Source organism: Dipodomys spectabilis, unplaced genomic scaffold (assembly GCF_019054845.1).
Source record: "Dipodomys spectabilis isolate Male_0828 unplaced genomic scaffold, ASM1905484v1 ptg000054l, whole genome shotgun sequence".
NCBI lineage: Eukaryota > Metazoa > Chordata > Mammalia > Rodentia > Heteromyidae > Dipodomys > Dipodomys spectabilis.
In genome coordinates, this window is record NW_024870731.1 from 8089962 (window position 1) to 8104269 (window position 14308).

The 14308-nt window shown below is 44.4% G+C and overlaps 1 long non-coding RNA gene across 2 annotated transcripts in view; it reads left to right on the forward strand.

The window, feature by feature from the left end:
* Positions 1–8950: 8950 nt before the first annotated feature.
* The window catches only part of LOC122107946, a 40176-nt gene continuing 34818 nt past the window's right edge, over positions 8951–14308 (forward strand). For both annotated transcript variants that reach the window (XR_006147441.1, XR_006147443.1), the window contains exon 1: positions 8951–9077. This is a non-coding gene — a long non-coding RNA (uncharacterized LOC122107946). The remainder of the gene's footprint in view (positions 9078–14308) is intronic.

The window sequence follows — 14308 nt, forward strand, 5'->3', positions numbered from 1 at the left end:
TAATTTTATTCCCTTGTGGTCAGAGAGAATGCAAGGTATAACTTCAATGTTTCTGAATTTAGACAAGTTTGCTTTGTGGCCTAAAATGTGGTCTATTTTAGAAAAGGTTCCATGTGCTGCTGAGAAAAACGTGTATTCTGATGCTGCTGGGTGAAATGTTCGGTAGATGTCTGTTAAGTCTAGTTGATCGATGCAGCTGTTTAGATCTGCGGTTTCTCTGTTGAGTTTTGGCCGAGTTGATCTATCTAGTGGGGAGAGTGGTGTGTTAAAATCCCCAACAATTAATGTCTTTGCATCTATATGGGATTTGAGGGATAGTAGTGTTCCTTGGATAAATTTGGGTGCTCCATTGTTTGGCGAATAGATATTTAGAATTGTAATATCCTCCTGAAGGAGATATCCTTTAATTAGTATGTAGTGACCTTCTTTATCTCTTCTCACGAATTTTAATTTGAAGTCTATTTTATCTGATATTAGGATTGCAACTCCCGCCTGTTTATGGGGGCCGTTTGCTTGGTAGATTTTGTTCCAGCCTTTAACATTGAAAATGTGTTTGTTTTTACGGGCAAGATGTGACTCCTGCAGGCAGCAGATAGAAGGGTCTTGTTTTTTAATCCAACTAGACAGTCTATGTCGCTTAATTGGAGAGTTCGGTCCGTTAACGTTAAGAGATAGGACTGAGAGGTATTTGGGAGTTCCTGCCATGTTATCCATCTTCTTGGGGGCTGCGAGAACTGGGTTCTTCCTATGGTTCTTGGATTCTCAGTTTGGGTGCAGTTTCTTGGCCTTTATTGCGGTCTTGTTGGTTTTCTATGTGTAGGACATCTTTAAGAATCATTTGTAGGGCTGGTTTGGTGGAGATGTATTGTTTCAATTTTTCTTTGCTATGGAAGGTTTTTATTTGGCCTTCAGTTATGAAGGAGAGTTTAGCTGGATACAGTATTCTTGGTTGATAGTTGTTTGTTTTTAGGGCATGGCATACATCATTCCAGGCTCTTCTTGCTTTGATTGTCTCTGCTGAGAAATCTGAGGTGATTCTAATTGGTTTCCCTTTATAGGTGATTACCCTTTTCTCCTTGACAGCTTTAAGGATCTTTTCCTTGTTCTGAGTTGATCCTGTGTGGATTATAATGTGACGGTGGGATGTCCTATTCTGGTCTGGTCTATTTGGGGTTCTAAAGGCTTCTTGTATCTGAACAGGCCTATCTTTTTGCATGTTTGGCAAGTTCTCTGCTAGGATCCTGTTAAACAAATTTCCTAGACCATTAACTTCTGTTTCTAGGTGCTCCTCTACACCCATTATCCTTAGATTAGGCCTTCTGATGGTGTCTTCCAGGTGTTGGATAGATCTATCATATTTCTTGGACTTGTCTTGGATGGTTGTATGTTCTTTTTCTATAATATCTAGGCTGTCTTCAATCCCTGAGATTCGATCTTCTGCATGGTCTAACCTGCTGTCAAGACTCTCTACTTTGTTTTTTATCTCTTTTCCTTCTAATTGGTTAGCTTTGATGGCTTCAAGTTCTTTGTTGAAGCTCTGTTTTAGGTCTTATATGACTTTCTTTACTTCCTTAATTTGGTGTTCAGTGTTTGTTCTCAAATCACTTAGTTGATTGGTTATGGTTTCTTTGGACTCCCATTCCTTCTGTTGGGTTCCATTCAGCATTCCCTTTGTGGTCTCCCTGACTTCCTTCAGCTCTTTGTTAATGGATTCCATGAATGCCTTTAGTGATCTTTGTGTGTTCTCTACCTGGTCTCTAAATTCCTGTATTACTCTTTGATTAGCTTCCTCCCGTTCATGGGATTCCTGCAGTTTTCTTTCCTCCCGTTCGTGGGATTCCTGCAGTTCTGCCTGCTCACGCCATTCCTCCCTTTCTCTTTGAGTAATCTCAAGTTGTTCATGCAAATCCTGTATCAGTTTTTGAGTAGCTTCCTCACGCTTATGATATTCCTGTATAAACTTCTGGGATGCCTCCTCTCTCTCCCATCACGCTCATACAGAGTCCTTTGTAAGTTGTCAAACTTCTCATTTATCATGTTTGCCAGTAATGTTTGTAGAGCTATTTGGGAACTCTCCTCTGGATTATTCATTATCTGCTCTGACCCCTGATTATCAAGATTGGGAATTGAGATACCCGAATTTGCCATTTTTCTTGTGTTTTTCCGGCTTACTCTGCCCATTTGAGATGAAGATAGCACCCGTTTTGTGCTAGAACACCATCTTAAGGCAACCATCATCCTACGTTTGCATTTGTACAGTCAATAGTCTACAGCTACAATATAGTTCAACAGATACATCTATTCAACATCAAACAACTATATGTTAATGGACTTCGAACTGCAGAGAAGAATTTGGAAAACCAGAAATTATTAGGGTTAGGGAGAGATGTGGGTAAAAAATAGGGATAGATTGGTGTGGGGAGGCACAGGGAGAATTAACTATGTCCTAATCACAATGCAGGAAATAGGTTGGGTAGGATGCAAGTAGAGAGATAGAGGAAAAGAAGAAAGGGAAAGGGGAATGAAAAGAGACCAGAAAAAAAAATAGAAACGTAAAAATTAATGTTATTATAGAGAATAAAAGACCATCTATTTAGAGAGGAATGTGAATATATTGAGAGAAAGGGAGGGACATAGAGGAGATGTGAAAAACTTAAAAAAATGCTTAAATATTATATAGGTATAAAGAGGTAGTACCGCTATTAAGGAATTTAAGTCTCAGAGGTTTTGAATTGAGGAATAAATTTGTGGATTAAGTGTGTACACAATGGGGGATAGGGTCTACTAGTTAACTATGGGTTTATCTGAGGATGTGCAGGACAAGAGTTAAGTCACATAAAGAAGAACAAAAGAGAGGAAAAGGTGAAACAGATAGGAAAGGGAGAAGAAAAGATCAGAAGTTCAGTAGAGCTAGACAAAAAACAAAAAGATAATTAAGAAAGAAAGAAAAAGAGAAAGAAGACAAGAAAAGAAAGGAAAACGCACATTCACATATTCCTAAAATAAAAATTATAAGAGGAAAAAAAAAGTTACTGGAAAACAATTATTTTTTCAAAAGAGGCAAAAATTAAAAATTAATAAAAGTTTTAGAAAAGGAAAAAAATATTTTTATATATATAAGGTACCAAAAAAAAAAAAAGAAGAAGGAAAAAAAAAAAAGTTCTTTGGTTTTTTTTTTTTGGGGGAGGGATGGGAAGAATCCTGTATCTCCCTTTTGTCTGTAACCAGCCTCTTGTTGGAATCTCTGGTCAGCTTGAGGTCCTGTGGCTTGATTGGTTTCTTAAGTCAGTTTGTTGGAACAGGCAGAAAAATGCTCTGCTTTACCCAAGATTTTGAGATCCCCCTCCCAGGTTAGTTTAATGGGAGGGTGATCTGTTTTGAGAATCACAAAAGAGGGGGATGCAGTGAGGAGGCTAGGTTCTGGGTAGAGTTGAGGCCTTTCAACAAACAGTAGCTTTTCCCTGGGGCTATTTTGTGAAAAAACTCACAGAGCCCAGCCTGGAGCCATTCTCAGGGTTTCTGTTTTTCAATTGATTGTGGTGGCTGCTAGAGGGAGGGGCAGCCTCTGGCTCTGGTTACCCGGTGAGGAGAGCCACTCCAATGGCTGGCGCCTGAGCTGGGTGACTTTTCCCTGGATGGAACTGAGTCTGTGAGGTCACTTCGCCGTTAAGTTCTTGTGACCTGCTAAATGACTCATTTTATTCCAAGGCCTGAGCTGGAGCTAGCAGCTCCTCCGAGCTTTGTCGGTATCCAAGATGGAGATCACCGGGTGCTGTGGGGGAGGGGTGGCCTTCCCTCCTCTGCTCCCTGAGAAGGAGTGAGGAAGTCGGGCTTCTACTCACGCCGAGTCTTGGATCCTGGGTTGTCTCTGGTCTGCAAACTGCAGGATGAAGATGTCCGCTCCTTGTCGGTTCTTGCTAGTGTTGAGTAGAATCCGCTCATCTGCTGCGTCTGGCTCCTTCCTCCCGGACTCGCTGTGTCTCAGGTATGACCGCAGCGGCAGTCGCCACCGCGACCCTGCCGCCGCCGCGGCGGTTGCTGGCAAGCGCTCAGATGTGTCTCCTTGCCTTGGCTTCCCCTCTCTTGACTACCTCTCTGTCCTGTGATGGCACACTTGGTATGATTCTCTGGCTTAGGACTGTTCACTGGAACTCTAAAACTGCTTTCTATTTGAGAGCTTGTTCAGATTCCAGCTTCTCCTCTGCCATCTTCCCGGAACTCTCGAGTATGTTCTTCTAAATTCCTGTTTAGAAACTCTCAGCAAAGGGGCTCAAAATAAAGACCATCTGGCGAGCCCAGCAAACTAGGGTGAAATGTCCACCAATCACGAGCCTGTAACTATGTGGACTCCCCCCAGGGAAGCCTCCCCCTAGAGAGCCAACTAGTTTTCAACACGTGTTACAAAACTTCCCACACAGAGCTGAGCCAATCCTGGGGAGCCTGGGGTCTTATGCTAATCCTGTGTTTTTTTGTCTTTAAAAAATGCCTGTAACCGCTGCTCCAGGCTTCCAGTCGGCCTTGGACAGGGAGCCCGTTTGCGCAAACGCCCAATAAAATCCTCTTGCTTGTTGCATCTGCTGGTTTGGAGTCTTGGTTCTTGGGGTGCCCTCCCGTTGAAGAAAGCATCCCAGTGAGTCTGGGGTCTTTCACAGTGCTGCTCTTCTTCAGCATTCCAAACATTCTGGGTGACCACAGGGTGCCAACAGCCTATCTGAAAACAGGCTTTATGAAAAAGATAATTGTCTGTCTTCCCCTTCTCTCAGAGTTCTACTGTATGGTAAACCTGAACTAACAGGATGTTTCTTGCAGGGAGTATAATTCAATTCTTTCATAATGCCTGTTTAAAAGGTGCCCAATGAGAACAGAAGCTGCATAAACAAATAGCAGGGCTCTATCAGCATGATATATTCTGTTGAAACCTAGCCCCTCCCCCCCAAATGTCTTTCTCAAACTGGAAAAAAAAACAGTTGTGATTCTACCTTCTCATATAGCTGGAAGTAACAAAGTTAGAAGAAACCTTCAAAAACCATTCTCATTTGCCAATTCTAGGGAGAAAAAAAAAATGTAGCCTCTGAATTAAAAGCCAGAAATAAGAAATGTAGGAAAGGAGTATATTTATGATGACAGATTGATGGACGAGAACAGGAAATATAAGAAAGGTGAGCTATTTGTCTTGGAGACTAAGTTTGAGTCATAGGGAAAAGGAGCTGAAACCATCAAATAAAAATCTGTGTCTGTAGCATGGAATTATGGTAAGCTGTTTAGAAGTTCACAGGTCTGCACAGTCAATATTGAATATCAGCTCTGCTACTTAGCATCTGTGTGATAGTGGGCAAGCAATTCAGTCCCTCTGCACCTCAATGCTCTCATCTGTACAATGGGGATTGATTTAATAGAATACATCTACACAATGCTTATGATCTTGCAAAGTGCCCTAGAACTTAACCTCGCACAATTGAAACAAATTAGCAGGACACAAGTGGCACACCCCTGTAACTTTAGCTACTCGGGAGGATGAGATCTGAGGATTGTGGTTCAAGGCCAGCCCTGGCAGGAAAGTCTGTAAGACTCTTATCTCCAATTAAGCACCAAAAAACTGGAAGTAGAGCTGTGGCTCATGTGGCAGGGCATTAGCCTTGAGCAAAAAAGCTCAGGGACAAAGCCCAAGCCCTGAGTTCAAGCCCCAGGACTCACTCTCTCTCAGTTTCTCCCCCCACTCTCAACACCTCCCATCCAGAACACATTAAGCAAGTACTAATCATTATTGAAGAAATTAGAATTATGGCCAGGTGCTGGTGGCTCATACCTGTAATTCTAGCTACTCAGGAAGCTGAGATTTGAGGACTGCACTTCAAAACCAGCCCAGACAACAAAGTCCACCGGAAAACCAGAAGTGGTGCTGTGGCTCAAAGTGGTATAGCATCTGCCTTGAACAAAAAGAATTCAAGGACAGCACCCAGGCCCTGAGCTCAAGCTCCCAACCACCACCACCACCAACAATAACAACAACAAAAAGAAATTAGAATTACACTTCATTTTGTCATCAACTAAAATAAGTTGATTTTATTCACTTATCTAGTATTTATTGTATATCTATCAGCCAACAAGATCCTTTTTCTCAAGGTGCTTACATGTTGTGTGTTGCGGGGATGGGGAGAATGGAGAAAGAAGGAAAAGGGAAATGATACTGAACTAAACACATAAAAGTTGTATTAGGTGATATTCATGAGGCAAATAAAGCAAAGGAGGGGAATAGGAAGTTCTGGGGGGAGTGGTATGAGGGAAGAACATTCCGAGACAAGAAATCAAAGTCTTGAGGCTGAGGAATGCTTAATGTGTTCCATTACAGTGAGGTCAATATGGCTGGAGGGAGAGAAGGATGAGGTAAAATTGTATATTGTGAAGCCAGAGGGGACCAGGTTGAGGTGTCTGGTTGGGTCCTGGAAATAAGTTTGGCTGTTGATCTAGGATGCAAAGCCACTAGACATTTTGAGATAGGGAAAGACACAACCTCTGTTTTAAAAATTCATTCAGACCACTGTATGTGTGTGGTGGTAGTAGGGGGAAGTAGAAAGATCAGGTAGGATGCTATTATTAAGACACCATGATCGCTTGTACTGGAATTTAAGCAGTGGGGAAGAAGGGGACTGGGAAGAACTAGACACTTTCAGGAGATAGTTTTTGACAGCACAGTGAACAGAATTGGTTGATGAATTGGATGTTGAGTGTCCTGCTGAGAAGGATCAGGGAAAGGGAAGTTCTGTAAGAATGATTTTTTTCTCCTTTATTCAATAGTATATCCCAAAACTCAGTAAATAAATAAGTGTCTGGTAATGAACAGATTCCTTGAATAAATGTAAAGGGTATCTCTGATTTGTATTATTCTTTTTGTGAACTTAGTAAATAGTGGTTAAAATATTTACAGACAAATGAAGTACTGTTGCAACCACAGTTCGAGCAAAGCAGTAAAATTTCTCCTGATAGAAGCTGATATTACTGCATCCTTGTTCCCAACTGACTAAAAAATCAACCGGAGACTGCCTGTAACGGAGGAGTACTTTGTTATAAAACATTTATTGTGAACAAACACAAACCAACAGTATATGGGAGAATATATACAATAATACTTTGGAGAAAAGCCTAAGAAATGAGAGGCTGGAGTCGTAGTTTAGTGGAAGAATGAATATGTTTGCTTACTTAGCCCTGAATTCAATCTAGAAAGGTTGCAAAACACATGGAAGGTTCCAACATTTTTGTATTCTTGAAACACCATCAGTAAAATGAGAATAGTGATATGCAGAGAATGAGTGAGGAAAGACTAATTATGCACACATTTAAGGCAGTTTATGAAATGCTCTATTTGGTCATATCCTCAATATTTAGAAGTATGACACATTCTATGCCTTATTTTTCTACTACCGTATCTACTAATACACTACACCAGGTGATAGACATAGGTGGCAATATACCTGATCAACCTAGAATACAACTACTTCTAATGCTCCAATATATAGACTTTAAGGGTAAAGAGGACCTGTTGACACGAGTTATACCTAGAAGTGACCCACAATACTGTTCCATTTTCCCTCAGTGATGATTTATAGAGGCTAAACACCAATACTTGCTTTTGGCAATTTTCTGGTAGAAAATTGGAACAGATGTTCAGTTCTAAAAATCCGTATGGTTCTTGCTCCAGTCTTCTGGGTGGGAGTCTTGCTACACTGAATTTCTTGAGTTCCTGCAGGACATGGTGGGCTTGGGACCCCTGGCAGGCTGGTTTTCCTCACCTGATTATGTATCCAACTAGATTATGTCCAAGTGACTTAGATTATTCTAGGTCTGTCCCTCTCCTTGGGATGGGTGTTGGGGGTGGTGGTGGTGTCGATCTTCAGTCATGTCTGGTCAGGACAATCTTCTCACAGAGCTCTGCAGAGCAGAAGTTTAGGAACAGTGATCACACTCAAGTGGGCAAACAGGTGCGAGTGAGGGAAATTTCATGGAATTGAGAAAGCATACTTTTTTTTTTTTTTTTTTAAATACTGGCTATTTAGGGGAGGGTACAGGAGAACTTAAGGCTCCTTCAGGCCATCCGCAGTCCAGCTAGGGTTCCCAACCCCTTCAACTGGGCCCGGTACCCTGACTCCCCATCCCTCTGGACACCCCAAGATCGCAAGGCTCAGAGGCCTGGGCATTCTGGTTCAGAGCACATCCAAAAAGCAGGGCCACCTGGGTGGCTGCAGAGTCGGGGTGGGGTCAGGCTTAACCTGGGCCAACTCTTGCCCAGGCCCAGGTGAAGTTTCCCTTCCTCTGGGGCCCGTGGGCACCACGCGGGTGGGAGTCGGGTTTGAGGTGTGGGCCGGGACTTCTGAGGCGAGTTGAAGTCCGGGGTGGGGGGGGGTGCCGTGGATTGGGGGCACAAGGCCTCCCCACCCCCCCAATCCATTCACCATTCTTGGGCCATCTCCCACCCCCTAGCCTTCCATGTGTCCCTTTAATGCGCGCGCCCGTCAAGGTTCCCGCGTCCCCTCCCCTCCAGCCGCCCCGTCAGCCTCGACTCCCCCCCCAACCCCCCCACCTCTCACCTTCCCTGTCGCTCCTTCCCGGCTTGACGCCCCTCACCCCCCATGCTCCTCGGCCCGGCCAGAGCGCGGGACTCAGCTGTCACTTTACTTTTCAGTCCGTCCCCTCCCCCTCCCTCCCTCCCCACCGCTTCCCCTCCCCACCGCTTCCCCTCCCCCTTCCCCCCACCCCCCGCAGCCCCGCGGGGCAGCCGCTCGTGCGCGCGCCCGCCCCCGCCCGCCCCCGCCCCCTCGCGGCCCCGCGCCGGGGGAGGAGGGGCCAAGGGGCGGGAGGGGGGAGCGCGCGGCGCCGCACGGCCAACGTGGGGCTCGCGCTCTCGCGGTCTCTCCCGGGCGGGCGGGCACGCGCGCACGCGTACGGGCGGGCGTGCGCACGGGCGGCCGGGCGGCGTTGGCTCCCGGCGGTGGTGGCTTCACTTTCCAGGACTGAGGGGCGGCCAGAGCCGCAGCCGCGGGCAGCAGCCTCGAGAGCCGGAGCTGGAAAGGCCGGGGGCGGCGGTGAGTCCGGGGCGGGCGCGAGCGCGGCGGGGGAACAGGCGTGGCCGGGCGGTCGGGTGCGTGGTGCGTGGGTCCGGCTCCCGGTGACTCGACGGTGTTGCGGGGGACACCCGGTCCCCGGGGGGGCACCCTCCCCGCCCCCTCCCCCGCGTCCTCGGGCTTCGGCTGGCGCCCGCGACCTGCGCCTACACCCCTCCCTCAGGTACGGGCGCGGGCGCGCCGGTGTCCCCGCCGCTCCGCGGGCGGGCGGGCTCCCCTCCCCCGCCCCGCCCCCTCCCCCCACTCCGCGGGGCTCGGCTCGCCCGGCTCGCGCCCTACTTCTCGCCCGCGCTGCCCCGCGCCCCCTCCGGAGAGCCGCCTGCCCCGATTCTCGCCCTTTCCACCCCTCCCCCTCCTCCCCATCCTCACCCCCCTCCCCAGCCGCGTCCCTCCCGGCCCTTCTTACCCCCCCCCCCCCCACACCCGGCGGTTCTCGGTTCCCCATCCTCCGCCACCCTCCCGGCCCCTTCCCTCCTCCAGCCCCATCCTGGAACTAAGCCTTTGCAAAAAAAAAAAAGAAAAAGGAAAAAGTACCGGCTGCGTGTCTGGGTGGAAAGTGCTGGCTCGAGCCCGGCCGTCCCCGGCGTGCACCGCCGCCGCGCCCCGGGTCCCTCCCGCCCGGCCCCGGCCCGTCCCGCCCCGCCGGCCCTCGGGAGCCCCGTCGGGAGGAGACCTGGGCGGAGACCTGGGCGGGGGGCGTCTTTCTCGGAGCCCTCGAGGGGGACGTGTGTTGTCTTCTTGGTCTTTTGTGAGGATGCCCGGTGCTGGTCACAGTTGGGATCCCGAGCCCGTTTTTTTTTTTCCTCTGGTTTTTTCTCTGCAGCCCCCACTGGCCTGATTTGAAACTAGATTCCCCCCCCCCCCCCCATCTCCCCTTCTCCTTTCTTCCCCGCCCCCCCTCTTCTCCCACTTGTCATGTTTGCATTCTCTTGCCCTTGATTACTTTTAATGAAGATAAAGCATGGTCTCTTGTGGGGCTCCCTATTACCACCACCCCCCCCACTAACCAGAAATGCCCCATCCATCTTCCCTAAAGGAAATTAAGGCCCCTTTAGGAAGACATCATCCTGTGCTTTCTAGCTGTTAGACACCTTTGCAATGTTTTTTTTTAAAGATCCATCGCTTTTTTTTTTTAATTGTGTGTTCTTGAGCGTCTCCTCAGATATTTTTAAAAGTGCAGAAAGAAATCCAAGGGCTCACCCTCTCACCATCTCAGTGTTCCCCCAGATTTTAAGCGCTTCTGAGTTTTTAATCCCTGAGTATTTGAACAGTACAGGTCTGAAGACGTGATCATGGGTCTGGATACTGGGAATCTTAAGTATTTGTCCTTATTCAGAACAATTTGGATGCTCCTTGTGCTTTGGGGTTTCATGTGTCCACAGATGAGGAAGATGGAGTGTTTTCATATATAACAACCTTGTTCTGTCTCCCCTAGGATGCAGTATATTTTCCCCAAAATCAGGTGTTGTGTTAAAGGTTTCCTGTATAAATATCCTTAAGTTAACTGCTGGGTATTACTAGGTGTTGTGCATATAATATAAATCATTTTATTTTACATTTTAGAAAAGTTTGGAAATGGGAATAGGAAGACTTGCAAGACATAGGTGACAGAATTAAATGTTTTCTTTCAGTAAAAGTGCATATAAACGGTTGTTTTGTGGTTTCTAAGCTGCAAGACCTGATTATAAAGCTTACTTTTATATAGTGTGGGCTTATGGAGGGAATATCGTTGTTTTTGTGTTGTTGACAGTATTTGTAGCCAGACCACTTCGTCTGTATGGAAGGTGTGCCTTTCATTCATATATGTAGCTAATTTCTAAGGACTGTAGTTTCAACAGAGAAGTAATCAAGCTTAGGCAATTTATGAGTTGAAGATGTAAGTTTACAATATGTAAACTCTTTAAAATATAACATACATTATGAAAATCTACTGCTTAATGTTTCAGTGAGTATGAGTTAAAAATTTTATCGATCTATTTACCTTATCTTTGAAACTGCCATAGGAGAGTAATTATAATCCTGGAGTTTGTCTTCCTTCTAGATTTCATAATTGGATCAGACAAGCTTTTTGGGAATCAATTTTAAAATACTAATTCAGAAAATGATAAAAAATTTTAATGTAGGAGGTTTTACTTTAAAGAATTTGTAATTTAAAGAAACAAGGTACCACATTTAAAAGTGGAATGTTTTTCATTAAAAAATTGAAATATATTTGGACTTTTAAAGCCAGACATGAAGCATACTGATATAAATGTCAGTATTCTATTAAGTGACTTTAGTGCTCATAAAAGATGTCATAGCTGTGGAGACTGATGGTCTCCATTTACAGAATAGGTAGAGACAGTAGTCAAATTTTCTATCACTGTGTTTCAGAGCAGTTTGTGCAGACTTATTTTTCTTTGGCATGATGGAAGAAAGCTCTCGGTTGAGAGTGGTAATCTGTGGTGTCTAAAGGCATTTAGTATTTTCTTCTGGTGATTCTATGACATACTAATACATCAAAGATTATTGTACCATATTTACAAAGCAGCATTTTGAATTTATCATTTTTGAAAAAGACAAGTACCAATCACTCAATGGCCAAGTTTTATTTTAAAAAGAATGCAGCCAGAAGCCAGTGGCTCATGCCTGTAATCCTACTCAGGAGACTATGATTTTAGGATTGCAACCTGAAGCTAGTCAGAACAAGAAACTCTATAAGACTCTTATCTTCAATTAACCAGCAAAAAGCTAGAAGTGGAGCTGTCTCAAGTGGTAGAGTACTAATCTCAAGCAAAAAAAAGCAGAGAAATAGTACCCAGGCCCTGAGTTCAAGTGCTAAAAAATATATACATATGTGTGTGTATAAGTACAAAATAAGTGCATTAAAAAATTCTCTTAAAAGAGCATTACAAATGTAGGAGAGAATGTAGAAATGACCAATACTGGTCATACAAATACTGATTATTCTAGAAAGGAAATTTACAATAAAAAGGACATGGTCTTTAGATGGATGATTGTCAAAAATAAGTGTAACAACACATCTGGTAAGGATAAGCCCTCGAGAAACATGTAGAAAAGTTGGGTAATACCTACCAATATTGCAAGTGAATCTCCCATGTGATCTAAGCATTGAACTTGTAGAGGTACTCAAGGTAGTATACACCAAGAAAGCATCTTGTTATCTGTGTTTTTGTTGGCCCACACATTCCCACATGCAATAGGAGAAATAGTAAGTGATTAGGAAGCTGTAGCTTTCAATATGTGGAAGTTGTAAGGAACTCATTAACTATGTTGAGATACAAAGAGATCAAAACAAAATGCAGAATAACTATGGTTGGACAGTAGACTGTGAAACTGTCACACCAGCATAGTGAGAAGTAAAGTAGGTGCTGAGGATAGTGCTCCTCCACCACTCAGACACCAGCAGGTAGCAGACAGAAAAGCAGGACAGCAGGCATCTCCTGAAGACAGTTTGACACAATACAAAATCATCTTGCCAAGAACATGAAACCTGGATGTGGTTATGTGTTTGAACGAAACCGAGGGACATCAAATCCCAGACTATGGGAAAGTACAGAAGGGATGGCATGATTCCCAGAGAAAGAGCTAGAAAATAACTGAGAGAAGGCACGTAATTTCAAAGATGCTTAAATGATATACCAACCAATTTCAAATATTGGGCCTTAAATAGATCCTGAATTTAGCAAACTGTACAGTACTTGTTAATAAACAGAGGAAAGTAAAATTGGATTGTTATAACAGGAAATCATATTTTAATTCTGATTGCAGTAAATACAGCATTGTTATATAGGGGTCTTTGTTGTGGTGTGTGTGTGTGTGTGTGTGTGTGTGTGTGTGTGTGTGTGTGTGTGTTGTGTCAGTTGTGGGGCCTGAACTCTGGGCCTGGGCGCTGTCCCTCAGCTCCTCAGCTCAAGGCTAGTGCTCTACCACTTGGGCCACAGCACCACTTCCACCCTTTTTTGCTTATCTGGTGCAGAGGAATTGAACCCAGGGCCTCATGCATGCAAGGCAAGCACTCTACTACTGAGCCACCTTCCCAGCTCTCTGTAGGTTTTTTATTTGCTTTCTTTTTGCAGTGCTGGAGCTTCATATGTGCTATATAAGTGCTCTACCACTAAGTTCAGTTCTAAAGTGTTTTTAAAAGTCTTTGTCATTTCTTGGAATACATTTCAAAGGAACTTTTTCATTTCAAGTGAACTCCAAGATATGGAAACAAGAGTTTTTATTTTGTTGTTTTCTGTTTGTTTTTTAATGTATTGTGTGAAGTTCTTTATTCACTTTTTTTTCCTTTGATTTATCCTCTGTCTCTGAGCCTCTTTGTGCTCTACTCCTTACGCCACAGTGCCACTTTCAGTTTTTGAGTGGTTAATTGGAGATAACAGTCTCACAGGGAGATTTCTGCCTGACCTGACTTTGAACCATGATCCTCAGATCTCAGCCTCCTGAGTAGCTTCACTGAGGTTTTTGATGTTGTTGTTTGTTTCTTGTTTTTTTTGTGCTAGTACTAGGGCTTCTAGACACTGTCCTTTACCTTTTATACTCAAAGCTGGAGCTCTAGCACTTAAGTCACAGTTCCACTTCCAACTTTTTGGTAGTTAATTGGAAATAAGAGTCTCACAGACTTTCCTTCCAAAGTTAGCATCAAACTGCAATCCTCAGATTTCAGCCTCCTTAGTAACTAGGATTACAGGGATGAGCCACTGATGCTTGCCTCTCAACCTTCTTGTATCCAGCCATTAGCAAAGTGGATCGCACCAATCCAAGGCTTCAAGTACTTGTCTCTTGAGTTGCTAAATAAACTGAAAGATACTTACAGCTCATATCAAAACAGCATGTATCGGCACAGCATGGTATTTACAATAGCAGCAGGAAACCTGGATTCATAAGTAGGGAGTGTTTATGATTATTAGAGTTCCAGGACAAAACATGGAATTCAACACCAACTTTATACTACCAAGCAGAGTCAACATGTAATAGATTGCCTTCTAGCAATAGAGTAATGGCTATATTGAACTTAGTGTCTCTTCCTGCCAGGCAAGTGTTCTACCAATTGACCGATGGACTAGTAGACCTTTTTATTATCGTCTGTTTTTCAAATGAAGTCAAACATTTTTCCCAGGTAGTCTCAAACTGTGATGATCTTGTCTCTGCCTCTAAAGTAGTTGGGATTGCTGGTATAAGCACCATAT